The 27,703-nt window shown below is 44.7% G+C and overlaps 1 long non-coding RNA gene and 1 other non-coding gene across 2 annotated transcripts; both read left to right on the plus strand.

The window, feature by feature from the left end:
* Positions 1–16,804: 16,804 nt before the first annotated feature.
* Positions 16,805–26,879, plus strand: LOC128049727 (uncharacterized). The gene is made up of 3 exons (XR_008199601.1): positions 16,805–16,894; positions 22,381–24,325; positions 25,018–26,879. It is a non-coding gene; the product is annotated as an uncharacterized LOC128049727 (long non-coding RNA).
* Positions 24,632–24,753, plus strand: LOC128050114 (small nucleolar RNA SNORA26). The gene has a single exon (XR_008199626.1). It is a non-coding gene; the product is annotated as a small nucleolar RNA SNORA26 (small nucleolar RNA).
* Positions 26,880–27,703: the final 824 nt, after the last annotated feature.

Here is a 27,703-nt window from a genome sequence, read left to right on the forward strand (position 1 = left end):
TTAAAGTTACCTTCCTGAAGTGGGTCTCTGCCTGGTTTGCAAGGACCTCCTTTAAATCACTTCACTGTCTGTGCCTCCAGGCCTGCAACCTCACATCTCCCCCCACCCTCAGCTAATTATTCTGCCTTCCATTTCAAGTCCACTCACTCCTCAAAACAATTCAAAGCGTGCTTCCAGAGGAAGTCTTCTCAGTCTCACCTTTCTTGGTAGGTTTTTATCAGAGATCACTTTTGACATTTCTTTAGAAACCGGAAATGCCTGGCACAATGCTATGTACACACAGGAAGCTCTCAGATAATTAACAGGTAATTAATTCTTTACCTACAACACTTGGCTCCCTTGATCAGAACTATTTTGCTCTCCATCCTGCTTTCCTGGCGGTTTTCTCTTTCCTTCAAGTTCTGATCTGAATTATACAGAATTTAGCCATCATGCATATGGAGAAGGCAGGGTTTAGAAGGTAAGTGCATGATGAGGAAGTTGAAACAAATAAGCTTCCCTCATTTAGAAATGAGACTTCTAAAGAGATTTGATCATAAAATAAGGAGAGATCTCAGCAGCCTAAGGAAGGCAAGGGAATCGATGGAAGGGTTTAGTCATTTTATTTTTTCTTTTACCACAATTATTAGTATATTTGTCATCAAGATGTGAGGAGCCAGTGAACCTACAAATGACGGTCAGGTCAGGCGGCTTCCCAGGTGGCTCAGTGGTGAAGAATCCACCTGCCAGTGCAGGAGATGCGGGTTTGATCTGAGTCAGAAACATCCCTTGGAGGAGGGCACGGCAACCCCTTCCAGTATTCTTGCCTGGAGAACCCAATGGACAGGGGAGCCTGGCAGGCTGCAGTCCATAGGATTGCAAAGAGTCAGACATGCCTGAGCACAGCACTCAGTCAGGTTGAGCGCCCAAGAGCTTTGGAAAGGAGGAAGTCGTCCATCCATTAGATTGAAGAAATTAATAGGAGATGGCCTCCACTGTCTTAGACAGGAATAGAAGCTCCATTGCTCCCAAGGGGTTTTGACTGCTTTCTTTGCTGCCATGGCCCTCAGAACAGTAAGGCTCTTAGAAGACTCGATTAATATTTGTTGAAAGGGTGTTTGAAAGGATAAGATTAGAAAAACTCCAAGTATCAACTCTAGTATAAGTGAATCGTTGTTCGAATAGCCTAATCAGATTTAGAACAGGCTTTCTTTGGGGGCACTTGCATTCCTTCCATGTCCATAAACACTATTTACAATAGAGGAAAGATGTATGCCTCCTCACCAGATTATACCCAAAGGTGTGCTCCCCAGCCCATGTCTGATCGCTTGCATAGCTTTAACAACCTCCTGACAACCACTGCCACCTGGTGGAAGGGCAGGGATTCACAAGTGACACCTGGAATGAGACTTCCCTCCAGCAGCAGCGCTTTTAAGTGTCCTTTGTGGTCATGCTCTTCCAGAAAACTGGCAACCATGTGGTTCGTTGAAAGCAAGACTGACGTGAACTCTCACTATATAGTTTTGTCTCCAGTGAATGTTTAGGGTTCTACTCTTGCATTTCTTCTCAGAGAAAGGGGTCAGCAATTTAAAAATAAATTTAAAAAAAGAAAGAAAATAGGGTCAGACAGCCAAATTAAGGGTAATAAGGCCACGTGAGCAGATCCTCCTACTGGTGGCTGTGGTGCTGTGTACCCTGAAAAGTACTGTACACATGCCAGTCATCACCTGCCATCGTCAGTGGTCCAAAAGAGGCTGTGAGGAGCTGATGGCTTGGGATGCTCTACATACTCATTCGACAAGCCTTTCAAGACCTCCATGAGCTAGGTGGTGGTAGTGGTGGTTTAGTCACTAAGTTATGTCTAACTTGTGACTGCATGGACTGTAGCCTGCCAGGCTCCTCTGTCCATGGGATTTCCCAGGCAAGAATACTGGAATGGGCTGCCATATCCTTCTCCAGGGCATCTTCCTGACCCAGGGATTGAACCTGGGTCTCCTGCATTGCAGACAGATTTTTTTTTACCGACCAGACAGATTTTTTTTTACCGACTGAGCTATGAGGGAAGCTCAGTAAGTGAATTCAAATGTTTCAAGAGTACAAATTGATTCAAATGATTACAAATGATTTCTGCTGTTTTTGATGGAATTCTGGTTCAATTGAAACAATGATACTGTGGATGTTTCCATTTTAAGCACACTACATTCCTTGCTGTTTAGACTTTATATTTAAATAAAAAGGACAAATCAAGATAGCTTACTTCTTCGGCCATTTAGCTGAAGTCACTTATAATAAGTGTCAGCTATTATTGATTCCTATCGGTTATAACAACTTTTTAAAAGAGCTGTTGATATTATGTCTAAGAACAGATTATGAGACTTTTACATGTTTTTAATATTTTAAATTAAAGCACACATGCAGAACTTCTAATTTTTAATTAAAACATATATACAGGCATAAATGAGAAGGCGATGGCACCCTACTCCAGTACTCCTGCCTGGAAAATCCCATGGACGGAGGAGCCTGGTAGGCTGCAGGCCATGGGGTCGCTAAGAGTCGGACATGACTGAGCGACTTCACTTTCACTTTTCACCTTCATGCATTGGAGAAGGAAATGGCAACCCACTCCAGTGTTCTTGCCTGGAGAATCCCAGGGACAGGGGAGCCTGGTGGGCTGCCATCTATGGGGTCACACAGAGTCGGACACGACTGAAGCGACCTAGCAGCACAGGCATAAATCTTAAGTGAATTGTCACAAAACAGGCACACCTGTACAACCATCACCCAAGTGAAGAAATAGAACATAACCAGCATTCCTGAAGTCTTAGCCCATGCTCCTCCCAACTCCTCTCCCCTCTCAAACCCCTACACTGACCTCTAAATCAATAGCTTATTTTTCCCTGGGTTTTCTGTTTGTGTTTATCTAAATAAAACCATGCAGTGTGTAACTTTTTTGTGTGGCTTCTTTTGCTCAGTATTGCAAGATTCAGCCATGTTGCTCAGAAAATCTGTAGTTTGTTAGCTCTTGTTGCTATGCAGTATTCTGTTGTATGAAGATATCACAGTTTATATAAAAATTCAACACTGCTGGGTATTTGGTTGGCTTTCATCTTAAATGTATTACCAAAAAACGCGTCTATGAATGTTCTTATATGTGTCCTTTGGTGAACATGCACACACATTTTTGTTAGATATACATCTAGGTGTAAGTTGCTGGGTCATAGGGTAGGCATGTTTTCAACTTGGGGTGATAATGCCAAACTGGTTTTTAAAGGGGTCATACTAACTTACACTCACCCGTTGCTTCACATGGCTCAGTGGTAAAGAATCCACCTGCAGTGAAGGAGACACAGGAGACGCAGTTTCAATCCCTGGGTTGGGAAGATCCCATGGAGAAGAAAATGGCAACCCACTCCAGTATTCTTGCCTGGAGAATTCCATTGTCAGAGGAGCCTGGCCAGTTACACCCATGGGGGTCACAAACAGCTGAACATGACTGAAGTGGCTTAGTACAATCAAGCTTTTTAACTTTCACCTTTTGCTAAGTATGCCATATATAACTTAATAAAGTGAAAGAAAGTGAAGTCGCTCAGTCGTGTCCGACTCTTTGCGACCCCATGGACTGTAGCCTATCAGGCTCCTCTGTCCTTGGGTTTTTTCCAGGCAAGAGTACTGGAGTGGGTTGCCATTTCCTTCTCCATATAACTTAATAATGCTTATTAAATATTTTTGGTACTGAGTCCACATCACCCTGTTTCATTGTAAGCCCATCTCAGTAAGGTCCATGTCCCAACTAGTATAAAAGCAATAACATAGACATGTGACAAGTACATGTGAATCATCTAGCAAGAAAAGGATCCATCCCCTCTCTCCTCAAAATAAAACAAGGCAGAGAAATGAATAGTCAGTGCCTATAAGCAGTAACAGAAAACAACCAGCTTTTTAAAAAGTAAAGTGTAAGTTGTAGAATAATTGAATATTACAGTTATGTTAATCTAATTCAACTGCCTTGGAGCCAGGAGAGATTAAATGATTAAGACCCATACCAGTTGCGGACAGAACCAGAACTAGAATTCTAGTCCCTACATCCCTGGTCTTTTGTAGGGTACCTAAAATTTTATTCAATGTACTTTCTTAAGTCTAAAATTTCGCTTTGAACTCAATTTCCTAGAGTTCAGATTACTTTTGTAAGTGCACTTAGTTAACCATGAAAGAACACTCTGTCCACATGTTGTAATTATACAGCCATGCTTTCTCTGACTAATTAGAAGACAACTGAACACTGAAATCCAATCCCAACAGAACATGCCATCTGGCTATCACTCTTCAGAAAGACAAAAGCAGTCTGTCAAATTCCCACTACTGTCTTCACCAGCAAGTCAAGACTAAGAGTTTTATAGAGCAATCCATGCAAATACTCTGCTGTCTTCCTCTGAGGACTCAAGGGGGTTTGAGGGCTGGCTCCTTAATGTGGTGACTTTCTTGTAGGAAGATTTCACTACTGACCCACAATCAGTAGATTGTGAACCTGAAGTTATGGCTCCGCACTGATCTTTGTACATTTATCCAGAACTTCTAGATGACAAATGGCACACAATTGCAAATGTCTAGCCTTTCTCTACTGACCAAAATGTAGCTAATTATCCCTACGAAGTTCATGGTTTGAGTTTCTGCTTCCCTTGTGGCTCAGCTGGTAAAGAATCTGCCTGCAAGGCGGAAGACCTGTGTTTGATCTCTGGGTTGGGAAGATCCCCTGGAGAAGGGAAAGGCTACCTACTCCAGTATTCTGGCCTGGAGAATTCCATGGACTCTATAGTCCATGGGGTTGCAGAGAGTCAGACACAACTGAGTGACTTTCACTTTGCTAATAGCATCAGCAAACCATCTATAGACTAACTCACCATCTTGGTCTGGGAAATATACATTCTCTATTTCACTGTGGTATTAATTTAAGGTACTGTCCAGGCGCCTCCATCCATGGGATTTTCCAGGCAAGAGTTCTGGAGTGGGGTGCCATTGCCTTCTCTGTATCTCTTAAGTCAATCCTAAATGAAATCAACCCTGAGTATTTGTTGGAAGGACTGATGTTGAAGCTGAAGCTCCAATAGTTTGGTTACCTGATGCAAAGCACCAGCTCATTGGAGAAGACCCTGATGCTGGGAAAGATTGAAGGCAAAAGGAGAAGCGGGTAGCAGAGGATGAGATGGTTGGATGGCATCATTGACTCAGTGGAGATTAATTTGAGCAGACTCTGGGAGATAGTGGAGGACAAGGGAGCCTGGCATGCTGCAGTCCATGTGATTGCAAAGACCTGGACATGACTTAGTGACTGAACAACGACAGCCCCTTAAATCAAAAGCCCCCCAACAGTAGCCCACAGATGTGTTTAGTTTAACCACTGCAGTGTTTAGAAGCTATTTGAATTAATGACAACCTTTGAAATCTAGAGAGTTCACATAAAAATTTAGATGATAAGCCTCTCTTGAAATACCAAAAGTTCAAGCCATTCAGAGATCTTGTTGACTGGGGTGGCTTTGTTCACTGGGGACATATCTCCCTAATTTACCAGCCTCCTATCCAGGCCTCTTCACTCCTTTATGCTGCCTTCCTTTCACAGGCACTTGAACTGACTTCTGCCCTAATCAAATAACATCAAGGCTAGGTTTCTGCCTGGAACTCAATGCCAGGGCATTCATTGGCAGCAACTTAAAGAATCTCAATAAAAGCTGCATATAATTCCAGTCCCCTGTAGGGCCTTCTGGATCACCCAGCGCTGTCCTTTGCCATGCCCTTCTCTGGGCTGGGTATTGGCGTAACCCAGAGCTTCACTGGCGTAGAATGGGGCTGCATTCATTCAGGGAGAGCTGGGACTTCCGCTATGCCCTAGCAACCTAATTCTCATACTTTTTTACCCCTTCAAGTACATGGGCAGAAAAAATGCTGAGTGATGTAGTTTAGCATTCTCCAATCTGCAGAAAATTCAACTGGCAAGATCTGCAAGTTTGGCTCTTCGTCTACGCATCTGTATTTTAGCCCCTGTGAGTCAGTGCATTCAACAATGATATTTAAAATTCAATAAATGAAGGCAAGTGAAATTACAGAAATGGATCATCACTTCTATGGAAAACCAACTAAATAAATGTTTCGCTCAAAATGCCAAGCACCTGGACACTTTAACAGAATGTTGAAAGTATATCCCCTGGAGGAGATGAGCAATTCGAAAGTAGGTCGCTACATGATCCTCCAAATACCAGTGACACTCCATGTCTTAACGGATGCAGAGCCGTGTTACCTGATGTGATGACACATATCATACAGTGATGGTCTCTGGGGCCTGGTGGACAGCAGCTGTGCAGGATCTGAGGCTTTGGGTGTGAACAACACACTGGTCCAAGAAAATCCACAGAGGTTAGTTCAATGTCATGTCGAGCCATGTTGTACAGAATTTATTGTTGTGGAAGTTTTCCAGAGTTCTAAGAACAACGTGTAGTCAGAACCTAGATCGTCTCAATCCAGGTAGAGCACTGTAAGGGGTCCAGGGCCATTTGCATCAAAGACCAGGCAAGGAATCTAGTGCTTTTCAGTCCAAAATGTTAGATGCTTCCTCTAATAGGAAATGATCCACATGCGTAAACATTATGTTTACAAAATATCTTCCAAGTATTGAAATATAAGGTAGAACTATTATTTTCTTTCATTACACGAGCACCCCACTTTTATTTATTCAACATTCTGCAAACATTTATTGAACACCTACTATGTGGAACCACTTTCCTAGGCCCTTGAAATAGTTGGGAAAACGAAGTTCACTGCTCTAATATGGCCTGCATTCTAGCAGGTGGAGTCAGACAATGGGCATAATAAATAACTTGATAATTACTATGTAAAAAAAAAGGTAGAACAGAGTAATTTGGCAGGTTGCCATGTTACGAGGTTAGAAGATTGGCTTCATTGAGAAGGTGACATCTGATCAGAAACTTGAAAGAGATAAGGTCACTGTACAGTACTACTCTTGCCTGTTGGGCCCATTTTAATAAAAATATATATACTTACTTCATTTATTTGGCTGTTCAGGGCTTTCGTTGCAGCATTCGGGATCTTTTAGCCTTGGCATGTGAACCCTTAGTTGCGGTATGTGGGATCTAGTTCCCTGGGGTCGAACCTGGGCCCCCTGTATTGGAAGCACAGAGTCTTAGGCATTGGGCCACCAGGGAAGTTCCTGTTGGGCCCTTTTTGAAGGAGTTAGTGTATCCACCTTCTCTTTTCTTGAATTATCAGTGGTCATTGATCTTGTGACCTTATTTTGAAGTAATTGCTCAGGTGTGTACCCACCTGGTGCTTTGTCCCTGAGCTCTGATGAGTTTGTTCCGTAAAGCTATCCATTCCATAGCTGCTTTGCAGATTCCAGGGTTTTCCTCCTTGGAGAGGAGGTCTTGGTGGGGACCAGGAATTTACAAATTAGCCAGTGCCCCAGGGGATTCTGATGTATATGGTCTGTGATCATACTTTGAGAAACTCTGGCTCAAAAGACTGATGCCAGTATTTCATTATTCCATTTCCAGCATCAGTTTTAGAAACTTACTTTTGATGAATGTAAAACATATAAAAACCCTGAATTCATGAAAATATAAAACCTTCCTGTAATTCTTGAGGTTGTATAATATTACTCTGAAATTTGAGGTGGGGGGGCCAAAGAAAAAAGGTTTATCCTGCCCTACCCATGTGACCTGTTTTGGGGAGTAATCAAGTAGTATTTGAAAAAAACTTGTTCTTTCTAGAAGTCCAGCTAATAAAAGCAGAAGGAATGATTTTTTGTTAATTTCTAATAATTCCAATATTTCACAGCTATGAATAAAGAGCTTAAGGAATGAGCACGAGTGGAAGCCAAAGCCATTTAGTGAAACGGTGCATGCGTGCTCAGTCGTATTCGATTCTTTGCAACCCTATGGGTATGGGATTCCCACCAAGAATACTGGAGTGGGTTGCCATTTCCTCCTCCAGGGGATCTTTCCAACCCAGGGATCGAAGCCACGTCTCCTGCATCTCTGGAGAAGGCAATGGCACTCCACTCCAGTACTCTTGCCTGGAAAATCCCAGGGACAGAGGAGCCTGATAGGCTGCAGTCCATGGGGTCGCAAAGAGTCAACACAACTAAGCGACTTCACTTTCACTTTTCACTTTCATGCATTGGAGAAGGAAACGGCAAGCCACTCCAGTGTTCTTGCCTGGAGAATCCCAGGGACGGGGGAGCCTGGTGGGCTGCCGTCTATGGGGTCGCACAGAGTCAGATACGACGGAAGCAACTTAGCAGCAGCAGCAGCTCCTGCATCTCCTGCATTGGCAGGTAGATTCTTTACCACTGAGCCACCTGGGATTAACAAGAGACTAGTCGGTGATAGGGTGATGACTAAGGATGGTGTCCTGCAGTAGTGGAGGACACCCACTGGAATGGGTTGGCCTTCGCTTCTCCAACCTCAACCCACTAATAAAGTGTAAAAAAGGGGGACAATTGTGCCATTATGGGCCTTTTGGAATGATGCACCAGAAGTGCTGAAGGTTTTCTCACCCCAAAATTCAACTTGATACTTATTCAGCTAGTTTATAGAAAATAAGTTAAATAAAGAAAACAAGCTAAACAAGGATAAACACACTAAATGACAGAAGGGAAAACAAAAAGACAAATCCATAATGTGGGTCATTTTAATAGAAAAAGTTACCCAATTCTACAACACATCAGCGATCAGGTAAAGAAGGAAGATCATTAAATAAAAGAGACTTAAAGATGTAGCCAAATGCTATGTGTGGATCTTATTTGGATTCTGATCGGAAAAAAACAACTGTAAAAAGAGAGTTTTGAGACAATAGGGGAAGTCTGAACATGGACCTGGTATTAGATGATAAAAAAAAAATTATTAAGTATGATAATGGCAAACAGTTATGTTTTAAAATGTTTTTTTTTTTTAATCAATCTAGAAATGCTTCCTACAATTTTAATGAGTGAAATGACAAAGTCTGGAATTTCCTTGAAAACGAGTAAAAATAAAGGTGGGTAGGCAGATGAAATGAGATTGGCAAAATGTTACTAATTCCTGAAGACTGGTGCTGAGTAAGTGAAGTTTCTCCTGTATGGGGGTATGCTTGAAATTTCCCATAATAAAAAGTTTTTAAAATATACTTTTGCTGCAGGTACATATCCCTTACAAGCCAGGGTAATGAGTCAAGACATTGAGATTATCATTCGTCACAAATTAAACTTTCCCTTTTACTGGTAACTCCCCTATAAATGCCCCAAACTAAGTTTTCATATCCTGAAATCCTTTTTTTTTTTTTTTTAATCTCTCTCTCTCTCACAGCCCAGAAAATCACGGTGGTTTTTCTCCCACGTTGATCTCTTCTGTAATAATGAGATGTGCAGGGTAAATGGAACTTCATTTGCTCCTCTAGCTGCTTGAGAACCATTAAGACCCTGCTAACATCACTCATCTATTAAGTGAAAGAAAAGCCTTGTCATTGACTTAAGGGAAAACCACTCTTCATACTCAGGAGTTTGGGGTGTTTAAATGCAATATTTACATAGTGAAAAAGATCATGAAAAAGTGTTGAAGCACATGTGGTTGTATATGGTAATAGCCTATTTCTAGAGGAAAAGGGGAGCTGTCTTAGAATACTCACGACCTACTTTGGCTTTGGTCACCTAAGAAAAAATGGCTTCAGATTAAGAACTAAAATTTCCTGCATCAGAAGTACTCTAATTAATCAGGCTGAGTGCATTTGTAAATGTTGAGGTCAATAATGTAAAGATCCATACAATAATTTAATTCTTAGAGGCTATTTGACTTCCACTATGTTTAAAACTAAATTTGGCTACTTCACTTACTCCAGGGTGGCTAATTAACATCCACAACTCAATTCTCCTGGCCATCACTCCTGCAGATGTCTAAATCCAACCCACAAGACGTCATCCAGGGTATTCACTTAGCCCCTTCCAGTAACTCTGTAGTAATATTTCCAACTTTATTTTTTAAAGTCTTAGTTAATAATCTCCCAGTTGCTGTTTGGACTTTTTTTTTTTTTTTTAACGTCAAGTGCTATTAAAATCAAGATTTAGGGACACCTAATACAGCTTCCGGAGAAGGCAATGGCAACCCACTCCAGTACTCTTGCCTGGAAAATCCCAGGGACAGAGGAGCCTGGTGGGCTGCAGTCCATGGGGTTGTGAAGAGTCGGACACAACTGAGCAACTTCACTTTCACTTTTCACTTTCACGCATTGGAGAAGGAAATGGCAACGCACTCCAGTGTTCTTGCCTGGAGAATCCCAGGGACGGGGGAGCCTGGTGGGCTGCCATCTATGAGGTCGCACAGAGTCGGATACGACTGAAGTGACTTAGCAGCAGCAGCAGCAGCAGTAGAGCTTCTCAGAGCATTTTCTGGGAATACTTGCATAAGAATCAACTGGTGGGTTAAAAAAAATGCAGTTTCCTGGGCCTCCTCACCAGACTACATCAGACTCTCTGCTGATGGGCCTGGAATTCTGCACCTTTAGCAAGTATGACGGGTAGTTCTTTCACACATTAAAGTCTGGCAAACAAGTTTTCAAGAACGTGAGTTTCTCTCAGGTTTTTAAGAAAAACAGGATAAAACACCCCAGTTAAATAGCAGCAGAAGGAAGCAATCAGCCAACATGTGGAACATTACCACAGCACGACTGACCTGTCCACCAGCTAATAAACAGGTGAACAAATTTAGGAAGGCCAATCAGTGGAATATGACAGCCATAAAGAAATGAAGTCCACCAGTGCATAGCACTGCTCTTGTTTGTTCCACCTTGAAAGCATTACACTAAAAGAAGCCAGAAACAAAAGACCACATCCTGTATCACCCCATTTATAGGAAATGTCCAGAACTAGGCAAATTCATAGAGACAGAAAGTAAATTAATGGTTGCCAGAGGACCTGGGGAGGAGGGGCAGGGAGTGACTGTTGGTGGATCAGAGTTTCTTTCTAGAGTGATGAAAATGTTCTGGAATTAGATAATGATGATGATTGTACAACTCTAAAAATTACTGAATTGCACACTTTAAAAAAGGTGAATTTTATGGCATCTGAATTATATCTCCAAAGTTAGAAAGCTAGTGTTAGTGACTCAGTCGTGTCCAACTCTCTGTGATGCCATGGACTGCAGCCGGCCAGGCTCCCTTGTCCATGGAATTCTCCAGGCAAGAATACTGGAGTGGGTCACCATTCCCAGGGGATCTTTGCCAACCAGGGATCGAACTTGGGTCTCTGGCACTGTGGGCAAATTATTTACCGTCTGAGCCACCAGGGAAGCCTAATATCTCCAAGACTATTACTTAAAAAGCTAAAGACATTGGAACAACAACAACAAAAAGAGGGCATTTTTTTCCAGACCAAAAGAGGATTAAACTTTGAAGACATACTAAATGTAAGTAAACCTGTTTGAATCTTGATTCAAATAAATTGTAAAATAGACATTTTTAGACAAGGGGAGATGTTGAATATGAATTTGGAATTATTGTTTATTTTCTTAGCAACCATGTTCACATTTTCAGGTACAATTATGTCTTTTGAGATTAATACTGAAATACTGAGGACTGAAATAACATAATATCTGGAGTTTTCTTTGAAATACTTCAAGAAAAAAGGGAGATAAATGGAAGAAATATACAAAATAAATGATAGTTTTGGTTGACAGTTGTTGCCTGGAAGATAAGTATACAGGGACTTATTGAATTCTTGTTGAATTCTCTCCCTTCTATATTTGGAAATTTTTATGGAGAAGGAAATGGCAACCACTCCAGTGTTCTTGCCTGGAGAATCCCAGGGACGGCAGAGCCTGGTGGGCTGCTGTCTATGGGGTCGCACAGAGTCGGACACGACTGAAGCGACTTAGCAGCATGATAAGATTTAAGAATGAAGGAACTCAGGGCTTCTTGATGATTTTGTTTTGATTCCAAAAATTTCAATGGTACCTGCAGTGTTAGAGTGAGACTGAAGGGCAAATATTAGAGGCAGATTCTTAACTTTTTAGCTTTTCAACAGGAAAAGATTAGAGGGAGAATTGAGAATAATTCCATATACTCAGAAAAATTAATGGACACACTGGAAAGGAATTGAGCTCAAAGTTCTTTCGCTATTTTTTTAAAAAGAGAAAAGCCATTCTAATTCTTTCCTCAAAAGTCACTTTAAGTTCTCAGGGGATAAAATTCTTATTAAATTTTAGTTGATATTTACTCTAAACAATGAATTGACTTCACATCAAAATAAATTTGTACTTTGATGTGCTGTTCTGGACTTAAGATTTTATTGTTGATAAGTGCTGGAGAGGGTGTGGAGAAAAGGGAACCCTCTTATACTATTGGTGGGAATGCAAACTAGTACAGCCACTATGGAGAACAGTGTAGAGATTCCTTAAAAAACTGGAAATAGAACTGCCTTATGACCCAGCAATCCCACTGCTGGGCATACACACTGAGGAAACCAGAATTGAAAGAGACACATGTACCTCAGGTTCATCGCAACACTGTTTACTATAGCTAGGATATGGAAGCAACCTAGATGTCCATCAGCAGATGAATGGATAAGAAAGCTGTGGTACAGATACACAATTGAATATCACTCAGCTATAAAGAATGCTGACTCTGTGGGAGAGGGAGAGAGATTTGGACTCTGTGGGAGAGGGAGAGCGTGGGATGATTTGGGAGAACGGCATTGAAACGTATAATATCATATATGAAATGAATCGCCAGTCCAGGTTCAATGCATGATACTGGATGCTTGGGGCTGGTGCACTGGGACGACCCAGAGGGATGGTACGGGGAGGGTGGGGGGGGCGGTTCAGGATGGGGAACACGTGTATACCTGTGGCGGATTCATGTTGATGTATGGCAAAACCAATACAATATTGTAAAGTAATGAACCTCCAATTAAAATAAATAAATTTATATTTTTTAAAAACATACTTAATGCAAAAAAAAAAAGAATGCATTTGAGTCAGTTCTAATGAGGTGGATGAAACTGGAACCTATTATACAGAGTGAAGTCAGAAAGAGAAACACCAATTCAATATATTAATGCATATATATGGAATCTAGAAAGACAGTAACAATGATCCTATATAAAAGACAGCAAAAGAGACACAGATGTAAACAGCAGACTTTTAAATTCTGTGGGAGAAGGCGAGGGTGGGATGATTTGAGAGAATAGCATTGAAACAGGTATATTATCAATATAAAATAGATGACCAGTGTAAGTTTGATGCATGAAGCAGGGCACTCAAAGCTGGTGCTCTGGGACAACCTAGAGGGATGGGGTGGGGAGGGAGCTCGGAGGTGTGTTCAGGATGAGGGGGACACATGTACACAGGTGGCTGATTCATGTCAATGTATGGCAAAAACCACCACAGTATTGTAAAGTAATTAGCCTCCAATTAAAATAAATAAATAATTTTTTTTTAATTTAAAAAGATTTTATTGTTGAGAACTTCCTAATTCTATAATGTTGTTAGAGATTTAGTTTCTTAAAAATCTACTACTGTACACACACACACACACACACACACACACACACACACACACACACACAAACTTAATGATGAATCTTTGATCAGGGAATTAACCCAAATTACCATGTCTTTCTTTGGGATCATACTACCTATTTTTGATCACTGATTTCAGTGTTACAGAATGTGGCCTATCTGCTTCAAAATCAGGTGCAATTTTGTTCTCAGATGCATGTGGCCTGATAACCCTCCTATCACATGATAATTAGGACTTGGAAGAAAATAATTATTTTAAGTAAATTTAAGCATGTGGAATCACCTTGACTAGGAAACTGTCTGCCCGGGGGTCAAAAATCTTGAACACGTGAATTATATTTTTTTAGGTTTTCGATATTGAGGAAGTTGGTTGCAGTGCCCTCTTTATGAAGATCCATGGAGGAAATTTTCTTCAGGAATCTTTGTACTTCTCTTGAGTGTCTGTTTTGTTTCCATTTTCTGGTTTTTGAATTGACTGTTAGGCAGCTCAGAGCAAAATTTTTGGCCTTTTTCCAGCAAGTCAACAGAGCTTCATGGGTTATATTTTCTGTACCAGCCCCAGACTTTATCTTATTTTCCCTGCAATCCAATTTTCCCACTGTGTTTTAAAAATAGAATTGTAATATATTCTTGTAAACTACATTCTTCTTGGGCTAAAATGAGATGTAAAACAGTGAATAAACAAATGAATGAACAACAATAAATTATTTTAAAAATTATAAATAAATATCAATATAAGCACAAAAAATTACAAAGAAATACATTGCAGCTCATTTTCAAGTTGCTCGTTAAATCCATCTTACTTTAACATACTTTCCACATCTTTATACATGGAAGTCTCTTTTCTGACATCAACTGTGAGCTTTATGACACAAATATAATGAAGGGACTAACAAGGTTTCAGGTTTATTATGACTTTTCAACATTGGAGGGGGAAAAGTAGATTTTAAAAGGTCTGAGGAAGATACTGTGATTTATGTATTTCTGTGCAAGACCGTATAAAAGAGCATGTGATATATATTCCATCCCAAGGAGAGTGGAGAAAGCAGTGTTAAACTGTTCCCAGATCACTTCCTAGCAGTTTTTTTTTTTTGTCCGGAGGACTTGAGGGCTGCTTAGAAAGCGCAGGCAATTGGCCATTTTTAGACAGTGCAATTGGCCAATGCAGGAGACATAAGAGACACAGGTTCAATTCCTGGGTCAGGAAGATCCCCTGGAGGAGAGCACAGCAATCTACTTAAGTCAGTATTGTTGCTTGGAAGATCCCAACGACAGAGGAGGCTGGTGGGCTGCAGTCCACAGGGTCGAAGGGATGGACATGACTGAAGCAACTTAGCACATGCAGTGGCACAATAGCCTACTGCATAGCACAGGGAACTCCACTCAATATTCTCTATGGACCTCTACGGGAAACGAATCTAAAAAAGAGTCAATCTATGTACAACCAATTCACTTTGGTATACAACAGAAACTAACACTGTAAATCAACTATACCCCAATAAAAAAAATTAATAAAAAACAAAATGCTTGAACAGATTTTCATTTGTTCTCAGCATAAAACACAAAGCCTGCCAGGGGCTCCTGCATGGTGTGGCCCCATGCTTTTCTCAGGCCATGGTACTCCTACATCCTTAAGTTCTATTTGCACTTTGGGGTCCTTAACAGGTCAGTTCGGTCGCTCAGTCGTGTCCGACTCTGCGACCCCATGAACCGCAGCATGCCAGGCCTCCCTGTTCATCACTAACTCCCAAAGTTTACCCAAAGTCATGTCCACTGAGTCAGTGATGCCATCCAACCATCTCATCCTCTGTTGTCCCCTTCTCCTCCTGCCTTCAATCTTTCCCAACATCAGGGTCTTTTCAAATGAGTCAGTTCTTCCCATCAGGTGGCCAAAATATTGGAGTTTCAGCTTCAACATCAGTCCTTCCAATTAACAGGTCAAGAGCTTTCCATTCTATCTTAGGGCTCTATCACAAGCTGTTCTCTGTGCCCGCAGACCCCCAGCTCCACTGGAGATGTCAACCTTGGTCAGCCATTCAAACCTAGGCCATTTGTTTTCCTTCCCACCCACTGCACCCACCTGGGGAGAGCAATGTAGCAAGGTGTTTTGAGGGGCTCTGCCTTCAAAATGCATTCAAATCCCAGATTCACCACTTGTTTGCTGCTCTGTGACTTTGGAAAGTTACTGGACGTGTCTGGGTTTATCCACCTATAATGTGGGGATGATTAAAAATATTTTGAGAATTAAATTTAACAGATGATAAACTCTTAGAACAGTAATATAAGTTCTCATTTTATATACTCCAATTTTATTCCAGTTGATTGCCAAGTTTGAGACCTGTCACCTAGGAAAGGTTTATAGTGCCTCTTTGCCCACCCGCCCCCATTCACCACCAACACTCCCCAACCAGATTTACTTATTGAACACTGAGAATGAGTGAACAGAAAGTATGAAGAAAGGCTGGTCCTCCACGTTTAGGAGGGACCATGGAGTAAGCTTGTTCAAGACGACGAGGCTCTGGCCTCTAAGTTTACAGTTTTGCAGGACACAAACAGAACAAGCGTAGCTACGGGAAGGGGAATCTCTGGGTCAGCCAGAGCCTTCTAAGGGCAGTCCAGAGGAAGACACTTGGCCGAGAGAACCAGATTCACGAACACCAAGGCCTAGGAAGGCGACAAGACTCCTAGAGCACCCGAGTAGAACGCTCTGCGGAGGTTTGCCTAGTCCTCCCGCCACAGAAAGACCTGCAGCATCCGGTCTAGCCAGAGACCGCCTGGCCAGGCCCGCACCGCCCACGTCCGGAGAATTCCCGGGATTGGCTGCCCGGACCGCCCTACCCCCGACCGTCCCGCCCCGGACGCCCTACTCGCGCCCCGCCCTGCCCCGCTTGCATTGTCTCGGCGCAGCACGCGTGCACCGGCCTCAGTCTTGCTGAATTGAGCGGTGAGTGTAGGTCGGTGCGGCGGGGAGGGCATCCGGCGGGCCTGCGGGCCGGGTAGGGCTGGGCTTGCCCCTCGTCCCCTCGAGCTTTGCCCGCCCGGAGCTCCACTGCTCTCGGCGGCCAGAACGCAGGGGTAGAGCAGCCCTCGGCGGCCTGGGAGGGACGGGCGGCGGTGCCCGTCCCGGGGCCGCTCGAGGCACATTGCGCCGCGCCGAGTCGCCAGGAGGCTTCCAGGCTGGCGGACCCGGGCGCGGTAACAAGTTTGCGCTTTGCTTCCCCAGGGTGCAGCCGCGGCTACTTTGTAGCGGGGTCGGGCCCCACCAAGACTGCGGCGGCTACAGCGGATCTTGAACCAACCGTGGGCCTGGGGAGTTTATCTCCAGCTACTGCCGGCTGCAGCGGCCTGAGTACTAAGCGCAGGTATGACCCTTGAAGGAGTCCTCGGGCCTAGAAAAAGATAATGGCATGAGCCCGGGACTTCCCCGCGCTGTCCAGACCTTCCCGCCCCCTGCTCAATCGCAAATGCCATCTCAGCTAAAGATTACCCCAAACGCCCCGCCTAAAACTTCCCGTGTCACTTCCGCAACCCACCCCCAACCCAGATACGCAGCCTCCTTGATCCTTCGCGCGCTCAGCCTGGTCGTTAGGCCACTTGTCCCCCCTCCTTGCCTGAATAAAGGTAACCTGTCTTCGTTGAGGTCGTTTTCCTTTATTCTTTGCCTCCTTCCGAACTATTGCTTTCATTTTTTTGGTGCTGAAACCCCAGAATGGGCGAGGCACTCGTCTCTCTCTCTACTCTCCTCTCTCTCTTTCCTCTCTCTCTCTCTGACGACCTCCGGAACAGGGAACTCTGGCCATTCGACCGCTCCGCATCCACCATTCCACTCACTCCGGCCCCTACATTAAGGTAAGATCCGGATAGTGTTCTAGAGGTACTCTAGTACGCTGTCCTCTCTGGTCCTGGGGACCCCTGGCCTAAGGCCACTCTGTAGCCGACGGTGGGGGCTGCTCCGCCTTGATACTGAGCTCTCTTCTCATAACTCCTGTTGTGACTACGGGTGACGACCCAAACTCAGAATAGGAGCCTCTGCTTGCCTCCCAATCATGGGGTCTGGCCAATCTATCCCAAAAGATTCCCCTCTGGCCTGCGTCCTCAGAAATCCCACACCACTCTTACTGAACTCAAGGCTAGCTGCTTAGAGCAGCTCTGTATGCAGATCTGGCCTCAGGACTAATCAGACAGTCAAAACCGCTGGCCTGAATTTGGCACATTTGACTTTTACATTCTTCAAGATCTTACCAACTTCATAATGGCAAATGGTCAGAGGTCCCACATGCCCAAGCCTTTTGGGCCCTTCAGAGCAGGCCCTCCCTATGCAAATCCTGTTGCATGAGGTCCTTCTGTGCACCTTGCCTCCCAAACAAAAGGACCCTTCTGCTTCAACCAGCTGCGCATGACATTACGCACCCCTAGAGTTCGACCCTGCAGACGAGCCCCCTCCCTACCAGCCACACCATCAACCCCCTCCTTCCCCCTCACCGAACTCAACCTACTGACTCTGAAACCTCTCCTGAGCCTTTCTCATCCCCATGACCCCATTCCCCCAGTCCCTCCTCCCCCCTTCCCAACCACCATGCCACACAATCACTTACCCAACACGTTTCCCCTGAGAGTGGCAGAACCAGAAGGCCCCACCCGAGTCCACGTGTCATTTTCATTGTTAGACATGAGCCAGATAGAAGAAAAGTTAGGATCATTTTCTGAAAACTGTACCAGGTACAGAAAAGAGTTCCTGAGGCTTACCCAGGCCTATAACCTTCACATGGAGTGACGTATATTATATCCTAAATGCCACTCTCAATCCAGATGAAAAAGACCGTATCTGGCAAGCTGGGCCAGCCCAGCTGCTGATGAGGTGGTGCCTCAACTAGAACCTCACTGGACATACCAGCCCAGTGACCGAGGCTTCAGGGGACTCGATCATAATGGTCATCTGCCTCCTACAGAGCATGCAGAAAAATGCTCATCCATGTCAATTCTGATAAATCACCCAAGGGGCGGACTGATATTGAGGTGGTTATACTTTTGGACTGCCTCTGTAAGGCGCACCAACAAGGATGAATTTTCGTCCGCCCCTAGAGAAGGGCCCCAAGATCTCCCCAAAGGGACCTTCTAGAAGTAGCCTTCAAGGTTTTCAATAATAGGAGGAGGCTAAAAGAGAAAAAGACTGAGAAAGGCTAAATATACCTTTTTGGCAGCAGCAATTAAGGGAAGAGATCAGCCCAGCCCAAGTCATCCCAGACTGGGGCTTAAACCGTCCCCCTCCCCAACCCCCCCAGCCCGGACCCTGTAACCAGTTGGGACACTGGTCAAAGGCATGCCCAAACCCACCGACCCACACCAAGGCGTGCCTGAACTGAGGCCAGTGGGGACACTGGAAGGTGGACTGCCCCCAGGGACGCCCTGGCACCCCTGGGAAGGTCCCCAGCTCTCCCCAAAACTCCAGCCTGACCCTGTGAGAGTTGATCCAATGATGGAAACCAGGTTCCAGCCCCCCACCTCCCACCCTGGCCCGCGTCCTGGACACGAGCTCAGAACTCAGGGTGGACGGGATAGTGGCTGGGAGAAAGGTCTCCTTCATAGTAGACGCTGGAGCTGCCTTCCCTCTCTTGATCTCCTACTCTGGCCCAACCCCAAACTCAGAGCTCACAATCAAGGGGGTCTCTGGAGTCGCCCTGAGCCCAAGAATCAGCCTCCCATTACTCTGTCAATTTGGAAACTTGACCCTCGAACACTCATTTCTCATAATGCCTCAGTGCCCCATGGTGCTCCTAGGGAGAGATTTGTTACCCAAATTAGGGGTGTCTGTTACCATACGCCCTCTCAATGCGGTCTCTGTTCTACATGCAGATGGCACCTGGACCCTCCGAATCCCCTACTCCTGACCTTCCCTGGACCTATCCGCCATAGACCCCTGAGTCTGGGATACTGGTCACCCATCCATAGCCAAACATACCCCAGTCCCCATCACCTTAAAGGCCCCTCAGCTATAATCGTCCAACAACAGTACTCTCTCACTCTGGAGGCCCACAAGGGACTTAAGCCTATCATTGACTGTCTTCTTTAAGCCTCCATCTTAATTCCTACCCATTCACCACACAACACCCCCATTCTGGCAGTAAAAAGGAGACCAAGCTCTTGGGAGACTGGTCCAAGACCTACGAAAAATCAATGAGACCATCACACCAGCACTCCCAGTAGTCCCCAGACCCTACACCCTTCTGTCTGCCATTCGCCCAACTACAACCTTCTTCACAGTATTTGATCTTGAAGATGCCTTCTTCACCGTCCCCCCTCCATCCCCTCTCCCAACCCCTCTTTGCCTTCACCTGGCAAGACCCCGAGACTCATGTTTCCCAACAACTAAAGTGAACAGTTCTCCAAGGGTTCAGGGACAACCCGCACTTTTTTGGACAGATCCTTACAAAAGGATCTACAGACACTCTACCTGGCCCCTGGTCACCTCCTTCAGTATGTAGATGACCTCCTCCTCTGTAGCTCAACCTGAAAGCTTTGCCAAATTCCTTGGGGCCCTGGGGTTCTGGGGTTATCGGGTATCCCAATCCAAGGCCCAGATAGCCCAGACAAACATCACTTACCTGGGACCCTCCCTATCCTACCAACGGAGAATCATTCCTCCAGACAGAATCCAGGCCTTAAATTGACTGCCTGCCTCCAAAAACAAAACAGAACCTCATGTCTTTCCTCAGCCTCCTAAACTTTTTCTGTATCTGGATCCCCAGTTTCTTTCTCATTGCAAAGCTACTTTATGAGGTGACCAAAGAGTCCCTAGACGAACCTCTCTTTGACCCCTCCTCACTGGCCTCTCCCATTCACCAGCTCACTGAGAGCCTCCTCCGAGTGCCAACTCTCCACCTACCAAATTATACCAGACAGTTTTTTCTCTTTGCCCATTCCAGTCAAGGACAGGCCCTGGGGCTTCTATGCCAGCAGGCTGGAGACACCTGGACTCCTACAGCCTGTTTATCAAACAACTTGACCTGGTGACCACGGGGTGGGCTCCCTGCATACAAGCCATGGCTGCCATCGCCGCCCTGGTTCCAGAAGCAAACACATTCTCTCAACGTGCCCCCCTGACAGTCTGCTCTCTACACACCCTCCAAGACCTACTCTCAAACCAGGCTTTACTCCCTTTCCTCTTCCAGGATACAGACTCTGCGTGCCTTTTTTCTCAACCCCCAGCTCTCATTCTCTCCCTGTGCTCTCCTTAACCCTGCCAGTTTATTACCCATGCCTCTACAGCAGACCTTCCCCTACATCACTGTAGTCTCAAAATCCCTTCCAACACTTGACAGATCAGCCCATCTTAGACCCTAACACCCCATACTGGTTCATTGATGGCAGCTCTCAAAAATCCCCACCCTTTGCGGCAGGATATGCCATCATCCAGGGAAACCTTCATCACAACCACAAGACACAGATAATTGACACCTCACCTGTGCCACCTCACACCACCTCCCAACAGGCAGAACTAGTAGCCCTCACCAAAGCTTTGACCCTGGCTAAGCATCTAAGAGTTAGCATCTACACAGACTCCAAACATGCCTATAACAGTTCACTCAAACATCCTGATACGGAGGGAAGGAGGGTTCCACACCCAGAAGGGATCCTCCATTATTAATTCTGACCTGATCTACAAACTTCTAGAGGCCGCACTCTTAGCAGACAGTTTCCATCCTCCACTGTAGGGGATATCAAAAGGGAAGTCTCATACCAACCTACAACAATGTCGCAGATCAAAAGGCAAGAGGTAGCCCTGTCCCATCCCTCCCTCCAGTCCCCTGTCATTTTAGCCCTGACTCCATCCGAGCTTCCCACCACCAGAGAAATTCCCTCCTATCTACACTCACTGTTAGATCCTTCGTCCAAGGTACTCCAACAGGTCATCCACAACCACTTCCCCATATCTACTGTCGACCAAAAATATTTAGATGACCTTACCCATTCCTGTCAGATATGTCAACGAACTAATCTCAATTCCAACCTTAAACCTACATCCTTTCCAACCCATCAGACACGTGGCAGTCTCCCAGCACAAGAGGAGCAGACAGACTCTACTTATATGCCCCCAGTTCGGAGAGTCAGTACCTGCTGGTCCTGTAGACACCTTTTCGGGATGGGTAGAAGCATTTCCCACCAGAAACAAAAGAGCCCACACTGCGGCCCAGGCCCTCCTCACAGAAATCATCCCCAAGTTTGCCTTGCCTTCATCTCTATAGTCTGATAATGGCCCAGAATTCATGTCTAAGGTCACCCAACAACTTGTCCAATTCTTACACATCCCCTGGAAATTTCACATTCCATATTGTCCCTGGTTCTCAGGGAAGGTAGAAAGGATGAACAGGATAAGTAAAGAAACTCAACCAAATTATCCCTCGAGGTGCATCTAGACTGGACTAAACTATCGCCAGTCATTCTCGTAAAAGTACGAGCTTTGCCTAGAAAACCCCTTGGGCTAAGCCCCTTTGAAGTTACCTACAGAAGACCCATAAACCCTCCCGGACTTCCCCCTAAAACTCCTCCCATACCAAACTCCCTGTACTCCCCTCTGCTAGCAGAACTAACTCCACAGTGCCCCCCGCAAATAGGTCAACCACAGCTTGCCCGCTCCTAACCCCCAAGCCCCCTCACCCCCTCTACAAATTGGGGACATGGTCTATCTGTCTGAAGATCCCCAGGGTGACCTAACCCCAAAGTAGCAGGGAGCATTCAAAATCATCCCCCTTACCCCAACTGCAGCTAAGCTCAAAAAGGTCGCTTCCTGGGAATGCCTCTCTTAGCCTAAAACGGGTTGACTCCAATCTTGCGCTGGTCTCCCTCACAGGGCCCACCTCCTTAAAAATCACCCGGCGACAACCTCTGTCGATCATCCAAGAAGACACTGAATGACCTGGACACTCACAATCCACAGCTGTTCCTGACCTGACTACTACAAGACCTCTGGACCAGTGTCCTGGCAGGAACCTCCTTCAAAGACCTGACCACACTAGTGTCTCAACTGTGGCTTAAGGGAACCTTCTACAACCTAACTCCAGACGAAATTTATTTCTTTACTCTCATCCTCTACATCCTGATTCGTCTTCCCCAGATTCAAGCTACCACGAATTTGGGGCCTTCCACCTCTCGCCGGATTGGCCTCTCCCCATCTCTCTAGCCATAACTGTACTCTTAACCTTAGCCCTTGCAATAGGCCTAACAACTGTCTCCCCTCTAAACTGGTCACCCATCCTCCGTCTCTTCGTCGGTGCCGCCTATGCTGTCAGCTACTGTATTTTACTCCTCGGATTCTATTTCCTCCACATTGTCTGACTACCAGACCCATGACTCCCCTGTTTCTTATCCTTGCTATGATCCCCAGCCTTCTGGCTAGTTCCTGCCCTTGCAATGAAATTCATTCCTATGTCCATTCCTCATGTTATAACACGGCCCCTAAACCATGCACCATGAACATCGGGGCGGGAAAGTCCAAATCCCTACTCACTGTTAAAGTACAGAAGACAGGGAGTGCCGTGAACAACTGCTATAAGCCAAATGGAAAAGACATATGTTTCTATCCCACTACCCACTGGGGGTACTCAGATGGGGGAGGGGCACAAGATCAACAGCGTAAAAAGAACCAAGAACAGGTTATAAGAAAACTAATCTCCCAATCGGGCAACCCCTGAGCCCGATAGACGCCCAGACTACCTTTCCCAATTACGGCCCCTCCTAAATCCTTCTGACAACTGACACCTTATCCTCCTTAACTCATCCCAGTTCTTCTAGAACACTCACTACACATCCCAGTGCTGGGTACTCATGTCTTCCCCCCAACCCTTGGACCTTGCATCTTGGTCTTTCTGACCCCAGGTCTTAGCATCTAAAAGACAGAGAGAACAAGTTGCTGATCCCCAGGTGAGACACTGCCACAGGAAAAAACGGGCTGTCATGGCCCACCTCCTGATTGGGACTGGCATAGCAGCAGCTCTGGGCACTGGGATTGGGGGCATCTCGACCTCAGCCCATTTCTACTGCAAACTGTCCCAGGAACTTAGGAATATGCAACAGGTGGTGGAGTCCTTTGTTGCAGTCCAAAGGCAAATTAACTCATTGGTTTCTGTGGCCCTACAAAATAGACGAGCCCTGGACCTTCTCACCATAGAAAAGGGACGGATCTGCCTTTTCCTGGGAGAAGACTACTGCTCTTTTGTTAACGAAACAGGCATAGTCCAGGGTAGGGTCAGAGAACTTAGAGACAGAATCAAAAGGCCACAAAAAAGAGTTACAAAAGCTTTCCACTCCCAGAAGCGTGTTCCAACTGGCCTTCCCTTGGTTGCTCCCTTTCTTGGAACCATTAGTACTTATTATCTTACTCCTCTTATTTGGCCCCTGTTTCTTCAATCTCTTTCAAAGGTTTCTCCAAGACCAGATTCGGGCCATCTCTCAAGACCAAGTCAAAGACCATTCTTGTTGAGAGCCTCACCTTAATGTCGGCAAAAGGAAACCCTCAGCCCTAGAAAGATCCTCTGTTCCAGACCCTAAAACCATCGCCCCTATCCAGCAGGAAGTAGCCAGAGAGATACGGCGCCCTTTTCCCATCCTTTTATGACTTCAGGGTCTGTAATGGAGGCCTCAGGCCTAGAAAAAGAAGATAACTACCTCAAGGGCCCTTGCTGGACCACGTGACCTTAGGGAAAACAAAACTGAACTTTGCCCCACTCCAGTACTCCAGGCAGATTGCATCAGCCTGGAACTTTCCGCCCTCTGCTCAACTGCAAATGCCATCTCAGGTAAAGATTACCCAAAACGCCCTGCCTATTCCTTACAACCCTGTCCTTGAGTGAAAGTAAGATGACCCAGGCCGGAGCACGTGGCTAATGGCGACCAGAGGGTTCCCAAGCTCCATGCAAAGGCTTGGACCAGGCTCTTCCTTAATGTTAAAAGAAATGGACGTTTACTGGCTTCACCCAGCAGAACAGCTGCTTCTAGTGGGTTTTCAGACTCGGCTAAAGAAACTGCTGATGTCCACGGATATTATCAAGAGGAGTGCAGGAAATTGTAGAGAACCCTGTGAGAAACCCAGATTGCCCTTTCCAGTGCCCTTTTAAGGCTGACGCAGTGCCTTAAGAGGCTAACACAGGAGGGTAAAGAAAGTCTCCATAAAACCCAGAGAAGAGATTTTAGAACTCCTCTCTGGATCCTGTCTGGAGTCACAACTGAACCAGAAGATTTTAAGTCTTAGCACTTAGTAGCATGTGTATAGTTAATACCAAGGTCATTAAATTGAAACTTGACCTTCAGTTTGACAGTACGTTCAGGCCTGATTTTTAGATTCCTCTGGGGGTTCCATCTAGTGTATTCAAAAATACAAGGCAGTTTGGGTACTCTGGTCGCCTCTGATGGTGGAGAAAGATCTAGATGACGGAACACGTGTACAAATTTTCTATTCAAAAAGGTAATTTTAAAACATTTATTTTTTTAGGTTGAAAACTACAGGTACAAGCCGTTGAAGCCAGAATGCTCTCTGATGCTGGTATTTTAACTGACCTACACCAACTACATCACTCTGCAGTGTACAACACCCAAGTGTGTCTAATGAGGCCAGCTGTTCTCACATAACTTGTAGCAGCTATGGATCTGCACTGGCATAGGAGTTGGGTCAGTGGGATAAAGCTGGTGGTTTAATTCTCCCAGCTTTATGAAGTGGGTAGTGTAAAATTACAGATGAAGCAGTAGTTCAGGTAGTGAATTAATATTCCATCACATGCATAGCCCTAAACAAGGAGCCTCATATGTACCTTTTTGGCTATGTAAACTATGGAAAGTCATGTATCGCTCTTAAGATTTAGTGTCTTTGTGTAATAGCAGAAGTATTCAAATAGAGATTAGGCCATTTGGGGAGGGAGTTAGGATTAGAGACTTACTAAGAATATATGTCGAAATTTGGCACAAAGGGGCCATTCTTCAGCATGTTAAATGTTGCTGATGAATGTAGCACAGTGAGCTATAAGAAGGAGTTTAAAGGACACAGTGATGCCAGATTGTTAAAATTCTGAAAGTATTGGAGGTGATGGGAAAGTTTTCATATGGGAAGAAATGTCAGTGTAGCAAAATTAACAGCCCAGGAGGAGCTAGGAATTCTTCCTCTTGATCAGCACTGAATGTTTGCAAATACCTCATTTTCCAGAAATCTTAAAGGTGTTCACCTAGGACTCACTCTTAAAACATTGTTTTAGCCTCTCTGTAAACTTCATTTCTTTAGTATTCCATATTCTGTAAAATCTAGCCTCCTAATATAGGAAATTCAACAAATATGTTGTAAAAGCATAATTGCTAGAGGGAAAAGACGGAGGGAAATAGGAAAGGCGTGTGTATGCACTGTGAGTGGAGGACATAATTTCAGATAGAGCTGGCTGAGACTAACTACAGAAGACCTGAAAGGGCTGCAGAGGGTAACATAGTTGTTACAGTCAACCTTTGAGTAACATGGATTTGAACTTCATGGGTACCCTTATTCACAGGTATTTTCAGTAGTAAATACATTACTACATGGTTGGTTGAATTTGTGGATGCAGAGGGCCATCTATAAATTATTCACATTAACTCCTTTATTATACAAAGGTCAACTGTACATATTTTGATGAAGAGGATTTCAGGTAGAGGGAAAGCAAGTGCAAAGGCCCTGGGGAGGAAAGCAAAGTGAAGCTGCAGAGAACTGGCCTTAAGTTTGTGTGCAGGGCTAGGGTGGATATTTGAGACCATTCTAAGATGGCAGCTTGCTTTCTGGCCTGTCAGACCTCGGAATGCTATCACTTAACCTGCAATGCCCCCTGCCATCCATATACTTTCCCACGTTTCTATTAAGTGCTATCTTCCCTCCCCAGTGCTCTTATTCTGGATTTCTATAGCACCTTGTAATGCCCTTATACTTGGAAGCACATTTTGTAGTTTCTTGTGAGCTTGCCTACCTGCCCCTGCCAATAAAACCCATCTTGGTTTCTACCATATTCCTGGGGTCTGACTAAATACCTGGCATATTTTAAGTTCTCAAATACTTAGCCTTAAAACCATGGTGACTATAGTACAAGCAGCAGTATCGTTTATAATACTATTGCTGGTTGTGTGGAATTGTCTTATAAATCACACTGAGGTAAGTGGCTTACTTAGGAGTGGGGCCTAGATTCAGATCCCCATCCTAAATGATCTCTGACCAGTTCTTAACTTCAATTTCTTTATCTTTGGTGGTGGTTTAGTCGCTAAGTCGAGCCTAACTCTTAAGTTGATGATAGTTACTGGAGTTTATACACAGTACATCTAACTTCCTGGTAAGCAGTAGGTACTTAGTGGTGCTATAGGATCATTTTGATAATACTGTATGGTCACTGTAATTTAGATCAAAATGAAAACACTGATACTTGATATTTATATGGTACTAAGATGCTGACTTTAATGTTCATTAAAATAATAGAGTACCTGCTATGGGCCAAGACCTATTTTGGGTATTGTGAACAAAGCACATCAGAGTATGTAATTGCAACTGGTCTTTGACGGAGGCCTCCGGTGTATAGGCCTGTGACTAGTTAGCATTTTGGTGGAAACGGTATTCGGTAGACTAAAGGCCTAGATGAAAGTCTGAGGGCACTAGCAAAGTTTCCAAGGGTAACCACTGGTTGCACAAGAAGCTTCACTCCACTGAGCCCTGCTGGTGGCTCTCTGTCCCTTGAGGAGTCACCTGGGCTGGACAGACAGGTGGAAACCTTGGGTCTGCCACAGATTTCCCCCTCTCCCAGGAAGCAGCTGCAACCCGTACAGTCCTGTTCATAGGCTGGTTTTCCAAAATTTTTTTAAGTAACCAGAAGTTCGTTCTTTAAAATTCTACAGTCCATGCAGGCTACAGTCCATGTGGTTGCAGAGCCAGACACGACTGAGTGACTAAGCACAGCACACAGGTTGCAACAAGTATTGATACTGAATAATGGCAGCTTCATGCTAGAGGTTGGTAACAGATGGGCAGACCCAAGTTTCTGAATAAAAAACTTATGAATGTCAGTATTCTTGTGGGGCTATCACAGTCAATAAATAAAACATTATTGAAAAGATCGTGTGTTGTTTACATGTTGTCATTCACAGTAATGCCTTTTGAATCTCATTCCTTTCAAAGAAGTTAG

The sequence above is a fragment of the Budorcas taxicolor genome, chromosome 6 (assembly GCF_023091745.1).
Source record: "Budorcas taxicolor isolate Tak-1 chromosome 6, Takin1.1, whole genome shotgun sequence".
In the NCBI taxonomy this organism is placed as follows: Eukaryota; Metazoa; Chordata; class Mammalia; order Artiodactyla; family Bovidae; genus Budorcas; species Budorcas taxicolor.